This window comes from Cetorhinus maximus, chromosome 16 (assembly GCF_964194155.1).
Source record: "Cetorhinus maximus chromosome 16, sCetMax3.hap1.1, whole genome shotgun sequence".
Classification (NCBI taxonomy): domain Eukaryota; kingdom Metazoa; phylum Chordata; class Chondrichthyes; order Lamniformes; family Cetorhinidae; genus Cetorhinus; species Cetorhinus maximus.
In genome coordinates, this window is record NC_135894.1 from 36,821,424 (window position 1) to 36,838,077 (window position 16,654).

The following is a 16,654-nucleotide window of genomic DNA, read 5'->3' on the forward strand; positions in this document are numbered from 1 at the left end:
TTGGAGTGCATATAAAAACATGTGGGTTTGTTTATATGCATGTATTTGGTTCAAACTAATCTAAATACTGAACCTCAGTCATCCAGTGCACCTGGATGCAAGCCCATGAAAATCTCACCTTGTGTAATCAAGTTCAAGCAAAAAGGTGAAAAAATATAATAACAGCAGGTCCACAGATCATAGACCTAAGTGTGAGGCAGGAAGGAGACAGGAAAATGAATCGCCAGTGAGAAGAACACTGTGGCAAGATAAGAAAAACATTGCTGGCTGTAGGCAGGGGAAAGAGGTAAGATAATAGGGGCACCCCCACTATAAGGGTTAACATTAGAATAATACTGTAGTATAATGGTCTGACACATGTAGGGTTAAAGTGGGACTGAGCACACTACTGCCCAGACAGTGATGTAGGAGAACACATGACTCGCACCTAGGAGTTAGTCTAGTGTTGGACAGAGCTGTGTGCCCAAGCAAGCATGGAGACAGCTCCTATCTTGAACCCTTTACTGTATATATATACATAGTTCTTGTAGTTACTAAATACATACAGTTAACCTACTTAAGGCTATGAAGTCTTCAATAAGAATTAACAAATGGTATCCAACAACCTACAACACATACATGATGCTGATATAATAATGATGTCAGACCACCTGACTGAGAAGTAAGAGATAGATTTTGAAGAGGGCAGATGTTCTTTGCCTCCAGTCAAAGAATGCTGACCACATTTGTAATGCCCTTTGGTCGTTACTGTTTCAACAGGTTGCCCTTTGGAATTGGGTCCGCTCAGAAATTTTCCAGAGAACAATTTCCAACATTTTAGAAGACATGAAAGGAGTAATATGCCATATGGACAATATACTCACACATGGATCCACGAGACAGGAGCATGATCACATCGTCATAGTCGTCCTGAGAGTCTTACAGGATGAAAGCCTAATGCTGAATGAAAGGTCCAAATGTGTAAATATTTGGTGTAAATAAATAGTTCTGGTTAAAAAGAATATGGACTCGAGCAGCATACTTTTGTTAGACTAAACATTCCCCAAAGTCCAACTAAACCCCTATCACACAACAAAACATGATGGCAATGAGTGCAAGACCTAGCAAAGACTGAAAGAAGCTACAGGGCTGGCAAGAAAAGGCAACCTTGAAGGAAGGACGAAAGAAAAAATTCCAAGACATACGAAGACTTCAGAACATCGCGAGAGCAGCAGAGGTAAGCTAATGACACAGACCCAGAGACAACACAGTAATCAGCACAGGCCTGAAACAGCAAGCAGCAGTGGAGAAGCAGGATCAAACACAGGAACAATTCCAGGGCTTAGCTGAAGCATGGAATCCACCCTACCATGCCCAGAACCATTTTAGAGTGCGGAAGGCCCACAACAGGCTCAGAACTGGGACAACTGGAAAAAAAGGTTCACCAAATACAGAAGTGCTTCAGGATTACATGAAAAAGACCAGAAAGACCAGGTCAGCACCCTACTTTAGACTGTAGAAACTATCACTGACGACATGGTAGTCAGGCAAGGGTTTGCTGAGACTTCAGCTTCTTTTGAAGGTGTCGTGCAAGCTTTTGATTCTTATTTTGGCATCCGTCGGAACTTAATAATTGAGACAGCTAAATTTTACAGAAGAAAACAAAGGCCAGACGAAAGCTTGAACTCGTTTATCAGCAATCTCTATAGGCCGGCAGGGAACTGAGTTTATGGAATTTTAAAAGACCAGCTGATTCGCGACAGGGTCGTTGTAAGGGTGTTCGATCAAGCATTACCAGATCTCTTACAGGCAGGGAAGGATTTAGTGTTGGTGAAAGCAGTGCAGATCACAAGACAAACACAACTTCAAAAACAGAATCGGCTGTTCGCTCACGGGAAAGGAGGGGTCCTGTGAAGAAGATCGAGCGAGACCATTCATTTCATAAGTCATAAAATGGACAGTGTGCCAAAGCCTCAGCCCACCAAAATGGTGAAAAGCACACCAACTGCCATTTTAAAATGTCTCCAGTGTGGCGGGATCAAACCACACAAATAAGAAGAATGGCCAGCAGAGGCAGCTGTGTTCTACAACTGTGGAAAAATAGGCCACTTTAAAACTGTTTGTCGCTTGAAAACGCTGACAACTGTGAAAAGAGGGCAAAGAACCACAAGAACAGAAATTAACCTTCCTAGGGGAGATAACTAACACAAAATACAATATTAGCGCGTTAAACCCAAAGCAGATGGACATCCCTTTAAAAGTTTAAATTAGACACAGGAGCAGGCTTTGCTATTTTATCAGATGATGTAAAATAGCTCAAACAGATTACATTGCAACCCTCATCTATTAAATTACAAGGTCCTGAGGGGACTACATTAAAAGTGAAAGGCCAGCTTGTGGTGAAGCTGAAATATAAAGATCAAGAAATCCTCGAACTCTCTATGTCATTCAAAATCAAAGAATTCTCTCTACTAAGCAAAAAGGCATGCTTAAAACTGAAATTAATCCGTAAGGTGGATGAAGTTGCTGACGAGAATTACAGCACTACATTCCAAAATGAATTCCCAAAACTGTTTACTAGGCTGGGAAAACTAAAGCCTGAGTACCACACCACCCTATGAGCTGATGCTAAACCACTTTGCCTCTTCACCCCAAGGAATGTCCCTTACCCACAATTGGACAAAGTCAAGGTTGAAATAGAAAAGATGCAGCTGCAAAAGGGTTATTTCACCGGCCACCATGCCAACAAAATGGTGTTCAGGTATGACTACGGTCCCAAAACCAACAGCTCTATAACAATCTGTGCAAATTTAACTCAGCTAAACAAAAGTGGAATGTGAGATCCAGCTGATGGCCTCAGTGGATGAGAGCCTAGAAAAAAAAGTCAAGAGTACTTTATTTACAAATTTGGATGCAAACAGTGAATTTTAGCAGTTGCTTCTGGACAAAGAGTCCAGATTGCTGACTGCATTTATAATGCCCTTTGGTCGTTGTTGCTTAAATGGATTGCCCTTTGGAATGGGATCTGCTCCAGGAATTTTCCAGAGACCGATGTCCAACATCCAACAGAAGGCATGAAAGGAGTAGTGTGCCATATGGATGATATGAGAATTTCCACAACCCAGGAATTTAACTGAGCTTCAAAGATTCCGAGGGGTGATGAAGCAAGTAGGCAAGTTCCAACCGAATTTAGCAAAGGTCAATGAGCCTTTGAGACAGCTTTTGAGACAGGGTCAACAGTATACTGGAACACAGACTAGAAAAATGCTTTTAAGAGGATTAAACAGCTTTTAATCTCTTCTATAATATTGGCACATTATTACTCAGACTTACCGACCATAGTAGCAATGGCTGCATCAGCTACAGGTCTGGGGGCAATACTATTTCAAGTGGAGAAAGGCGGCAAGCATTGATCAGTCTACTATGCCTCTAGGTCACTGACAGAAACCGAACAATGATACACCACAAAAGAAAAAGAACCTTTGGCAGCAACGATGGCATGTGAAAAATTTTCAGACTATGTTACAGGATGATGTCTCAAAATCAAAACAGACCACTCATCACTCTTCTCAACAATAAAGAAATTGCGAAGATGCCACCCAGAATCCAGCAGTTCAGATTACGATTAATGAGATACGACTCCATCACAGAGTATGTGCAAGAAAAATGCCAAACAACAGCAGACACATAGTCATGAATACCATCAGAAGGAAATGAACAAGAGGATTTAGATTTCATTGAGGAGGTTGAAGCATATATGCCCTTAATCACTCAACACTTACCAGCTACTGCAAGAAAGTTGAAGGAAATAAAGCAAGCCCAGAAACGGGATGAAGAATGTCTTCAAATCCAAGAATATTGTCTGGAAGGATAGCCAGACTATATCCCAGTAATCTGATACTATGCCAGTATTTTGAACAGCGCAAACACCTCACAGTCACTGATGACTTCCTAGTCCCCAACGAGAGAATAGTCATACCAAGAGCCTTTCATCTTGATATTCTTTAAAGACTTCACCAAGGACATTTAGGAATTACAAAGTATCAAGGGCTCATCAATCAATCTGGTGGCCAGGTATTACTCGCTCTAGAGAAGAAATAATTTCTAACTGTATTACTTGTGCCATAAACAGAACCATAAAGAACCACTATTACCTTCTTTTCCATCAAGGCCGTGGGAGCACCTGGGAAAAGTCTTATTTGAATTTAAGGGGAAAACCTTCCTTATCTTTATTATTATTCAGGGTGGATTGAAGTAAACTGATTGCATAGTATCCCAGCAGAAGCAGTCCTTCAATCCCTCAAGAGAATTTATTCAACGCATGACATTCCAGACATTGTGTCTGACAATGGGCCACAACTTGCAAATGAGTAATTTCAAACAAATATGGCTTTGTTCATGTAACCAGTTCACCTCGGTCAAATTCAGACAAATGGGGAAGCCGAGAGAGGGGTATAACCTTTAAGGACTTAAGACCTTAATCTAGCTTTTCTGCATTATTGATCCTCACCACTACAGAATGGTTTCTCACCCACAGAGTCATTAATGGGTAGGAGATTGAGAACACAGGTTCCATCTCTAGAACAAAAATTCAAACCCAACTTCACCATGAACAACTACAAGAGGGTAAAACAGCATGAGAAAGAACAGAGAAACAACTAGGATTGGAACTTTAATCATAGTGATAGAGCATGTGCGTTACCAGCGCTGAAGCCCAGAGTGAGAGTATGGGTCCGAAACCAACAGACGGAAGGTATAATCATTGAAAAAAGTCCACAGCCAAGATCGTACAGGGCTGAGACAGGCCAGCATACAATAAGGAGAAACCACAGCACCTTAATTTCCTTGAAAAGAAAGCCAATAGAAACTTGCGCTGACCACTCAGGCCCTGAAGAAGAGGAAAGACCTACTACAAGCTCTACAATCACCCAGAAGAGCACTCACACTAACAGAAGGGAGAGTACTGAATATCCTCGACCTCAAAAGGAGATCAGAACAAAATCAGGGAGATTGGTCAAGGCACCTCAGAGACTAACCCTGAGACTTTGGGGCGAAGTGTAAATATGATAGGGATAAAGATTTGTGAGGAGATGTTGAGTAAAAAGTTAACATCAGAATCATATATATTGCTGATGTAATAATAATGTCAGATCATATGACTGAGAAGTAAGAGAGATCTTGAAGAGAGCAGAAGTTCTTACCTTGTGTGGAGGTAAATGTGTAAATAAATGGTGTAAGCAAATAGCTCTGGTTATAAAGACTAATGAGTCGAGCAACATACTTTTGGGAGACTGTACATTCCACAAACCCTGTCAAACCCCTACCACACAACAAAAATCCCAGTTCAAGATCGTACCTCCTCCTTTATCCCTCAGCCCCTGGCCTCTAAAACCCGATCCCCCACCCCTTCCCATGCACCTGCTGCCCTTGTCCTTCTAGGTGGTAGAGATTGTAGGTTTGGGAGGTGCTAAGGAAAGAGGATTGGTGACTCGCTGTAGTGCATCTTGTAGATGATACATCTTGTAGATGATACAGACTGCCGTGCCATGCACCAATGGTAGAGGCAGTGAATGTATAAGGTGGTGGATGGGGTGCCAATCAAGTGAGCTGTTTTGTCCTGAATATTGTCAAGCTTGTTGAGTGTTGTTGGAGCTGTTCTCATCCATACAAGTGAAGAGTATTTCATCACACTTCTGACTTGTGCCTGTAGCTGGTGAACAGACTCTGGGGAATCAGAAAGTGAGTTACTTGCCACTGAATTCCCAGCCTCTGTCCAGCTCTTCTAGCCACAATATTTATATGGCTAGTCCAGTTCAGTTTCTGGTCAATTGTAACTCCCAGGACGCTGATGATGGGGGTTTCAGTGATGGTAATGCCATTGAATGTCAAGGGGTGACATTAGATTCTCTCTTGTTAGAGATGGACATTGCCTGGCACTTGTGTGGTGTGAATGTTACTTGCCACTTATCAGCCCAAACCTGAATATTGTCCAGGTCTTACTGCATGTGGGCACAGATTGCTTCAATATCTGAAGAGTTGTGAATGGTACTAAATATTGTGCTATCGTCAGTGAACATGCCCAATTCTGACATTATGATGTAGGAAATGTCACTGATGAAGCTGCTGAAAATGGTTGGGCCTATTATCTACCCTGAGAAACACCTTGTAAGAAATTGGGGTCTTGAATAAATAAAACAGAACTCTCATCTAAGCGGGTATCTTCTGCATTTTATAGGATTTTCTAAGCACTTTTACCTCTGAACAGCCTTAATTCAGGTTGCCATGTTGACATTCCCGAGTTGTTAGATGGCATTCTGTACACGTTCTAATCTCCCAAATATTTAGAAAAGACCAAAATATGACCCTCAGCGCGATGTAAACTAAAAATGACCTTGAGCAAGATGACGAACAGGGGAGGTGGTAACCACCCTGATGTTTGGAGTATTTGTCCTGAATCCATTGATCAGAATAGTTAGGTGGTTGGCACTAGCTAAGCTACCAACCTCCAAAAAAGTGTATATATATTGGTGGTATGCTGCTGAGGTGCAGGTGAGGTGGCAGTGTTCGTTGAGCAGCTGCCTTCTCAAGATGGAAGATGGACCAGAGGAGGAGGAGGAAGATTGAGAGATTGAGGGAAGGGTTTCCTAACACTTCGACCAGAGAGCAGAAAGCTGTTATCACAAGCTGTTATGGGTCGTATACTTTCTTTTCTGTCTAATTAGTTCATGTATCATATCTAAACTGTTGTTTCTTAATCAACTTAATAAACCATCTTAAGATTACTTATAACTAGTTGACTGCCTGTTTAGCTATCTATGAGCCCGAAACCAGAAATCTTACAACCTGCAGCAATGTCCTGGGCTGAGATGATATAGGACATACCAGGGCAATTTTCCAAATTGATGGGTGGATGCCAGTGTTGTAGCTGTACTGGACCAACTTAGCTAAGGACAAGGTTTGTTCTCAACAACAAATCTTCAGTACTACAGCCGGGATGTTGTCAGGGCTCATAGCCTTTTCTGTATCCAGTACTTTCAGTTTTTGATATCACATGGTGTGAATCAAATTGGCTGAAAAGTTAAACGTGATGTGGGGACCTCAGGAGGAAGCTAAGGTGGATCATCCACGAAGGACTTCTGGCTGAAGATAGTTGCAAATATTTCAGCCTTGTCTTTTTAACTAATGCGCTGGGCTCCCCCATCATGGAGGATGCGGATGTTTGAATGTTAATGTAAATGGTTGTAGCATGCAGCCAGCAGTAAGTGCACTGTTGGGCAGCTGTTCACCTGGGCACCGGTGCAAAATTGTGAGAGCTACGCACGAGTTAAAGCTACCATCACGTAAACAGCAGATACATTATGGCTGAAGCATTTTCGAAGTAATTTTGACATGGGGAAACACTCAATAATAGCACAACATAGCAGAAACTTGACTCCAAGATTTTCTGGCACTGCATTAGAGGTCTTGGTGCAGTATGCGGAGAGGAGGAGAGATGTGATCTATCCAACATGGGGCAGGAGGCCCCCTAGACAAGCTTGTTGAAGGCAAAGGGACCAGATAGCCATGGTGGTCAATGCCATCAAACTACCCCTGAGAATAGCCAGCTATTCAACCTTGACAACCACATTACCCAGACACACTGTACCACACTCACTTCCTTCTCTCTTGCAGGATGAGGTCATGTATAAAAAAAGGCAGCAACACCTAACCAGTGGCAGACAAGCACAGCTGCATGTTCATACCCCTATAGGCAGGGATGAGAGTGGCCAAAGACAAAAAAGGTCTGAAAATTAGCGGCCAAAGATAAAAGGGCCTGAAATTTTTTGTGACAAGGAATCAAGTACACATTGTAGCACAAAGCAGCAGTCAGTGCAGCATGAGGGGCCGAAAAATTATAGCACTTTTTATCATGTGCGGTGAAATAAAAATGCTTCTAGGCCATTTCCAATGGGTCAAAGTACTGTGAAATGAATGCAGTTGGGCTCGTTTATGAACTCAAATTCTAACAACAACCTGATCTGGCTAGGATGCTGACTTTCCAGTTACCTCATTATAAAGGAACAGAATACGAGCCCTACCAAAGTATCAGTGATACCTGAGAGGGGGGAGAGGAGTGGGCAGAGCGGGAGGAGGAGTGGATGAGGGAGAGGAGGAGGGTACATGAGGAGATGGAGGAGGAGGATGAGGAGATGAAGAGTGTGGGGCAATGGGAGAGAGTCTGCTGTGGACAAATATAAAAGGGGAAGAACGCCATTGGAAAGGATTTAACTTCTTTCTTTTTGTTGTTCCAGCAGTAGTTCGTAAATTTGAAAGCCAAGCCCAGGAGGTGCATTTCAGATAAAAAAAAATAAAGATTTTTTTTTAAAAGAGTTGGGAAATCATATACATGGATAAAATAAACTGTAAGTGTGAAAGTGAGCAATGTTGCCTGTTGTCCACATCCCCCACAATGCCCCCTCTCCTTCCTCAGTGTTTCCCTCTTGTGCTCTCCCTCCCTCTCACATTCCTTCTCTCTCACAGACACAGTTGGAGCCACATTACCAGCACTGGATCCGTCGCCACCTTGATCCTCCCTCTCTCCTCTGAGTCTGCCAATGCCAGTGCCGAGATCTCAATTCTCTTTTAAATTGAAATAGGAGGGGGTGGGGTGGAAGGGGACTGGTTATTTATAAATAATTTCAAAAAGACTCACCTCAGTGCATCCTCCCCGGCCTGCCAGAAACAGCCCCCTCCCACCCTCAATTAAAAAAAAAACACAATTCCAAAAGGATTTTTTAAAAAAATTCCAAAGGGATGATAAAGGTGTCAACTGTCCATTGTCTCCCAAGTTCTGAGGTTCTGCTCTGAAGGGAATTATTTCCATCTCTTTCTCTCACTCTTCAACTTGAGGAAAAGTTTTATTTTACTTTCAATTTTCCTGTATCCCCCACGCTGCTGCTCCAGCTCTTCCAATCACAGGCTCCCTCCCTTGCTGCTCCTCCAATCAGATCTCTGGAGGAGCTGCAAGGGCAGGAGGGAGGGAACCTGTGATTGGAAGAGCTGCAGCAGCCAGCATGGGATGGCAGAATCTGTGATTGGAGGAGCAGCTACTCACAGATACTGAAACAAAAACAGAAAATGCTCAAAAAGCTCAGCAGTTCTGACAGCATCTGTGGAGAGAGAAACAGAGTTAATATTTCAAGTCCAGATGCACTGAGGTGAGTCTTTTTAAAATTATTTATATAGGCTTGAAATATTAACTCCGTTTCTCTCTCCACAGGTGCTGCCAGACCTATTGAGGGTTTCCAGAGTTTTCTGGTTTATTTCAGATTTCCAGCATCTGCAGTATTTTGCTTTTACTAACAGAAACTCTCTTCTGCACCTGCTGCTCCTCGAATCAAACTCTACAGTCAGTTCCTGCTCTCACTGATTGACGGCTAAGTTGAAATTTTTTTGAACGTCTATTTCAAATGGCAGATTTCGAGACGCCAATGTCCGAAATCCATCGAACGGCAGAAATTTCTCATTCCTGTATAGGAGAGACAGTCGTCATCATCAGTAGCACGACCGTTGCTGAGGCCATGGCCAGCAGCAAGGTTAAAATCATACAAGATGATTGTTTTCTCTTGATCCTTCTTCCCATGTCCCAGTTCCACCTCAGCCCCCGATCTCTTCTGATTTACAAGCTGCAGGTGGTGTAAGCATATAAATCTTACTCTCCTCACCACAGTCCTATCGTTATGCCTTTCTCCTTTCAGTTACCCAAGAACTACAACCTGACCAGACAATGTGGAAGAGCAAGAGTAGGAAGAGCGAGAAGACATTGAAGAAGAAACACCATCACTCAATTTCACTCTCACAGCCACCAGCTTAGATACTGACTCTGCAGGTACTTTAAAGGACAGCTTAAAGGTGGGATCTGCACATGGTGAGACACAAGGTACAAGTGGCCTGCAACCAGGGCAGGGGCAAGGATAGCACATGTACCAGCTTGCCAGAAGCCGAGGTTACACATAAGTTCTGTTGCAGAGGACTCAGATGACAAATGTGATGCAGTGGCTTGCACAATGAAACGTTTGGTGCATTAGCAGTCCTGCCAACAAGCCTGCAGTCACTGTAAGGAGCATGGAAGAATCCAGCATCAACTTGACACAGGGCTTTGCATAGAGACTGGAGCCCATGCTTTGCATAACGGAAGTGGTGGTCCACTAGGGGAGGTGTCAGCTGTGGCTCAGTTCATAGCACCCTCGCCTTTGAGTCAGAAGGTAGTGGGTTCATGTCCCACTCCTGGAAAAAAAAAGTCAAGAACTGTGAATGTACTCAGAGTTACATAGTTGTTGGGAAAGATTTATTCCAGACCACACAGCTCAATACTCCACTCCATTAGTATACTGTGTGCCTTTGTGGAAGCTCAAACTGAAGTCAGCTATGGAAGCTCAGGCACTGCTCCTATAAGCTTAACTTGCAATCAATCAAGCTCAGAATCATTTGTACAGATTCATTGCAATCAGAACAAAGTCCTTCAGCACATGCTGCACCATTCTCTGCCAACTTTACCAACTTTTAAAAATGCTAGAAACCACCAAACACATCTACAATTGCAGTAACAGCAGTAGAAATCAATCGGCAACTAATCTGAAAATATTTGATGATCCTTTTACATTATGTTCATCGTAGGTCTTTCCTGCCGTTGAACAAATTATCAGCTTTGAAAGGTTAGTTGGCACTTTTAGCTCCAAAATGAAAGTGCTGACATCAACTCAGCGTGCAGACATCACGATCTGTCTGCTCTGTGTACTTAGACTCATAGACGTTTACAGCTCAGAAAGAGACCATTTGACCCATCGTGTCTGCACCGGTCAACAAAGATCTAACTACACTAATCCCATTTTCCAGCGCTTGGCCCATAGCCCTGGAGGCTATGGCAATGCAAGTTAATATCTAAATACTTCTTAAATGTTATGAGAGTTTCTGACTCAACCACCCTTTCAGGCAGAGAGTTCCAGACTTTTACCATCCTCTGGGTGAAAAAATTTCTCCTCTACTCCCCTCTTAGCCTTCTACATCTTACCTTAAATCTATGCCCCCTGGTTGTTGACCCCTTTACTAATGGAAAAAGTGCTTTCCTATCCAACCTATCTATGCCCCTCATACTTCCGATGGACATTCCTTGTGCGCGCTAACGCCTTCACCAAAATGGCATTTGGCATGGCTCATACCTTAAGTATATTTATCCTTCAACCAAGGTTATAAAAAAATTTTGTATACAAACTGACTACCATGTATTATAGATTACAACAGTGACAACACTTCAATGGATGAATCAAGAACAAAGGACTATAATCTAAGAATTAGAGCCATGCCATTTAGATAAGAAATCGGGAAACACTTTTTCATTCCTAAGGTTGATAGATATCTGGAAATCTCCCATCCAAAAGGTTGGGGATGCTATAACAATTGGCGCTTTCATGACTGAGATCAATTCATGGAATCACACCGAGCGAACAGCACAGAAATAGGCCATTTTGCCCAACTGGTCAATGTCGGTATTCATGCTCCACACCTGCCTCCTACCAACCCTCTTCATCTAACCATATCAGCATATCCTATTCTTTTCTCCCTCATGTGCACATCTAGCTTCCACTTAGATGCATCCAAGCTATTTGCCTCAACTACTGATTGTGATAGTATGTTCACATTCTTACCACTATTTAGGTAAAAAAAGTTTTTCTGATTCCCATTATTGGATTTATTAATGACTATCTTATTTGACAGCCAATAGCATGTGACTTCCCTACAAATGGAAACATCTTCTCCATATCCACCTTATCGAACCCCTTCATCGTTTTAAAGACATCTATCAAGTCACTCCTCAACCTCCCCTTTCTAAAGAGTCCTAGACTGTTGAGTATTTCCTGATTTTCATAACCTCGCAATTATGGTGTCATCCTTTTAAGTTGTTTTTGCACCTTCACCAATACCTCTTTTTTTAATATATTTTTATAATATGGAGACAGAAATTCTGCACAGAACTCCAGGTGTGGTTTAACTCAGGTTCGATACAAGATTAACATGATTTCACTGCTTTTCAATTCTATACTACTAAAACTTGTTTGCCTGTTTTTCAATTGGCTGGTTAAGCTTTTAGGGATTTGTGTCTCTGTACCCCTAATCACTTTGTTCCTCTACCCCATTTTGATGCTTAGTATCAAAGCAGCATGTGCCTTCTTATTCTTCCTGCCAAAATGCACCACCACACACCATTTATCTATATTGAAATTAATTTGCCAATTAAAGTCATTTGCATGTTTATTAATGTCTCCATACATTTGTCACTAACTTCCTTTGTATTACCTTAACCCCTTACCATTAACATCCTGAGGGTTACCATTAACCAGATACTTAGCTGGATCAGCAAAATAAACACTGTGGCTACAAGAGCAGGTGGGAATTCTGGGGTGAGTAACTCCCCAAAGCCTGCCCACCATCTAAGGTACAAGTCAGGAGTGTGATGGAATACTCTCCAATTGCCTGGAGGAGTGCAGCTCCAACAACATTCAAGAAGCTTGACACCATCCAGGGCAAAGCAGCCTGCTTGATCAGCACCCCATCCAACACCAATGCACAATAGCGGTAGTGTGTACCATCTACACGATGTACTGCAGCAATTCACCAAGGCTCCTCTAGAACTCCCTCCCTAAAAGCACTGTGGGTGTACCTACACCACATGGCCAGCAACGGTTCAAGAACACGGCTCACCATCACCTTATCACTGGAAATTGCGGATGGGCAAGAAATGCTGACCTTGCCAGTGATGCTCACATCCCATGAAAGGAGTTAAATAAAAATGTTGCGCCTGGGTACCAAAGTACAAGGAGCAAAGGCAAAGGTGAAAGGAGTTGAGCTACGGGTCAGGCAGGATCTACTGAGCAGTGGTGTAGCCTCCAGCCTCTGAATGCCCTCCTCTTGTTTCTACTTTAGCTTCAAAAAGATTAAGTGGGTAGAAAAATGTTTTTTTTTTGGTTGCTGTACACTCGGCGTACTTGCCACTTGAGCACAGGGCAGTGAGATGGAGCATCAAGCTGAGCTGCCCACCCGGTCACGTGACAGGAGACAAGTCCGCCCAGGCCAGGCCGCCCGACCTGCGCACGCATGCTACGGTCTACGGCGGCCGGTGGGGCCAGTGTTTTTACGGGAGTGATTTTTCTCCCGCAACCCCCGCCCCACCTCCTCCTCCTCCCCCCCCAACCACACTCGGATTTGTTTCCATCTCGATGCCGATCTTCCCCCTCCCCTCCCCCTTCCTGAATCCGGGTGTTTTGTGACTGCTGGCGAGGAGCGAGATCGTTTCCATAGGAAGCCGGGCCCAGGTTAGTGTGTGTGATCAAAGCGCTGCTCCGTGCGCTCCACTGACTGTGGGATCGCTGCGCGATTTCACAGCGTCTTAAACAGGATCGGGGCAGCCAGGAAAAAACGGCGGCTGCCGCCGCCACCACTGCGGCCTAGCGTTCAGGCTCTGATCCCGCGGCCCGGCCCGGCCCAGCCCAGCCCAGCCCCCGAACCGCGCTCTCGGGCAGTGCGCGGGCTGCAAAGCGAAGAACCGGCCGTGCCTCCTGGGCTGCTGTTATCGCCCAGCCAGAGGCAGCAATCCGCAAGCCCACCACACCGGGTTTGAGGACCTCCACCCCCTTCCCCCGGGAATTAGCCCAGGGTCCCCGCCCCACCCCGCCAAACCGTCCGTGGTTCGTATCCGTTCCCGCAAAACAATAATGTGAGACCGAGAAAAAGTTTCAGGTTCTCAAATCCAGCCGGGGGGTGTTCGGCAGGAAGATTACTGGGGGGCGGGTGCACGCTGGAGGATGTCCCTCATTGAGGCAGGGGGTACATGCTGGAGGATGTCCCTTACTTTTTGGGGGGGGGGGGGGGAGGTGTACAGGCTGGAGGATATCCCTCATTGAGGGAAGGGGGTACAGACCGGAGGATGTCCCTCATGGGGGTTAGAGGCTGGAGGATGTTCCCCACTGGGGGAGGGGTGTACAAACTGGAGGATGTCCCTTATTGGGGGAGGCTATACAGGCTGGAGGATGCCCCTCACTGGAGAAGGAGGGGCTTACAGACTTGAGGATGTCCCTTGCTAAGAGAGGGGTCCGTGCAGGCTGGAGGATGTCCTTCGCTGGGGGAGAGGTGGGTACAGGCTGGAGGATGTCCTTGACTGGGGGGTGCGGTGGGTACAGGCTGGACAATATCCCCCACTGGGGGATGGAGGGGTGGGGTGGTGCAGACAGACTGGAGGATGTCCCTGTTTGGGGGAGGTGGTTGGGGAGGAGATAGACTGGAGGTTTCCCTCACTGTGGGAGGAAGAGCAAACTGGAGCGTGTCCCTGACTGGGAAGGGGCATGATATAAGTATAAAAAAAAAATTCTGGGTCTAAGGGGAAATAATGGGAGAGGGGTGAATCGAATAGTTCTTGCAAAGAGCTGGCGCAGGCACATTGATCTCCTTGTACTGCATGATTACATGTTTTGTTAATTCAGTATCATCTCAACTTTGGTCCATGTTGGTGACACCAAAGTTGTAGGGTAGTTCCAAAGGAGGTAAGACTCGTGGCTCTTCATTCCAGTCATTCTGCTAAAATGTAAAAGAAAATATGCTCCTAATATTATTCATCCATAATTAAAAGGGTAAATGTTTTGAATGGAAGATTCTCCCTCTCCCACGCACCCACGTTTCCACCTCTCTCTCTATAAACCTGGTAAAGCTACAACAGAACTACTACTTGCACTTTAACAGTAGAAGCAACATGCTATGGACAGCTAAGCGACTCCACAACCAAAGGATCAAGTCAAAGCTTTGCTGTCCTTCCAGTCATGCAAATTGTAGTGGGCAATCAAACAACTAACTGGTGAAAGACAGAATGGCAAAGTATTGTTTAAATGGTGATAGATTGGGAAATGTTGATGTACAAAGGGATCTGGGTGTCCTTGTACACCAATCACTGAAAGTAAGCAAGCAGGTGCAGCAAGCAGTCAAAAAGGCAAATGGTATGTTGGTCTTCTTTGGGAGAGGACTTGAGTACAGGAGCAAGGATGTCTTACTGTACTGGGCCTTGGTGAGACCACACCTGGAGTATTGTGTGCAGTTTTGGTCTCCTTACCTAAGAAAGGATATACTTACCATAGAGGGAGTGCAAGGAAGGTTCACCAGACTGATTCCTGGGGTGGCAGGATTGTCATATGAGGAGAGATTGGGCTGACTAGACCTGTATTCATGAGCTGAGAAGAATGAGAGGAGATTTCATTGAAACAAAATTCTGACGGGGCTGGACAGACTGGATGCAGGGATGACATTTCCCGTGGTGGGGGGGTCTAGAACAAGGGGTCACAATCTCAGGATACAGGGTAGTCCATTTAGGACTGAGATGAGGAGAAACTTCTTCACTCAACCAATTGAATTCTCTATCACAGAAGGCTGTGGAGGCCAAGTCACTGAATATATTTAAGACGGAAATAGATAGCTTTCTGGACTCTAAAGGAGCCAAAGGATATGCAGGGGTATGACATTGAGATAGAGGATCAGCCATGATCATTATTGAATGGCAGAGCAGGCTCGAAGGGCTGAATCACCTGCTCCACTCCTGTTCCTATTTTCTATGGTGGGAGAGGCTCCACAAATGGCCCCATCTTCAATGCTGACAGAGCCCAGCACATCAATGCGAAAGACAAGGCTGCAATGTTTGCAACCATTTTCAGCTAGAATTGTCAAGTGGATAATCCATTTTGGCCTCTTCCTGAGGTCTGCAGCTTCGCAAATACCAATCTTCAGACAATTCTGATTCACTCCATGTGATATCAAGAAAGAGCTAAGTGCACTGGACATAGCAAAGGCTATGGGTCGTGATAACATCCCAGTTGTAGTACTAAAGACTTGTGCTCCAGAATCAACTGTGCCCATAGCCAAGCTCTTCTAGTATTGATACAACACTGGCATCTACCTAACAAAATGGATTATTGCCCAGGTATGTCCTGTCCACAAACTGCAGGACAAATCCAATCCAGCCAATAACCACCCCATCAGTCCACTCTCAAGCATCAGCAAATTGATAAAAGACGTCATCGACAGTGCTATCAAACGGCACTTACTCACCGATAGCCTGCTCACCGATGCTCAGTTTGGGCTCCACCAGGACCACTAAGTTCCAGATCTCATTACAGCCTTGGCTAAACATGAACAAAAGAGCTGAATTCCAGAGGCAAAGTGAGAGTAATTGGTCTTGATGTCAAGGCAGAATTTGACCAGATGTGGTATCAAGGAACCCTGATAAAATTGAAGTGAATGGAAATTGGGGGAAGCTCCCTACTGGTTGGAGTCATACCTAGCATAAAGCAGGATGGTTGTGGCTGTTAGAGGCCAATCATCTCAGCCCCAGGACATTGCTGCAGAAATTCCTCAGAGTAGTGTCCTAGGCCAAACCACCTTCAGCCGCTTCGTCGATGATCTTTCCTCCATCATAAGGTCAGAAGTGGGGATCTTCATTAGTGATTGCACAGTGTTTGTAACTTCTCAGACATTGAAGCAGTCAGTGCCCACATGAGGCAAGACTTGGACCACATTCAGGCCTGGGCTGATAGATATCAAGTAAAACTTGTGCCACACAAGTGCGAGGTGATGACCACCTCCAACAGAAAGCCTAGCCATT

At 44.5% G+C, this 16,654-nt stretch overlaps 1 protein-coding gene across 4 annotated transcripts in view; it reads left to right on the forward strand.

Moving 5' to 3' along the window:
- Positions 1–13,204: 13,204 nt before the first annotated feature.
- LOC144691518 (vang-like protein 1) overlaps positions 13,205–16,654 on the forward strand; it is a 47,433-nt gene continuing 43,983 nt past the window's right edge. For 2 of the 4 annotated variants that reach the window (XM_078559671.1, XM_078559670.1), the window contains exon 1: positions 13,205–13,328. The gene's annotated coding sequence lies outside the window, so the exon portion shown is untranslated. The remainder of the gene's footprint in view (positions 13,329–16,654) is intronic. The other 2 variants (XM_078559672.1, XM_078559673.1) reach the window with 1 other exon arrangement.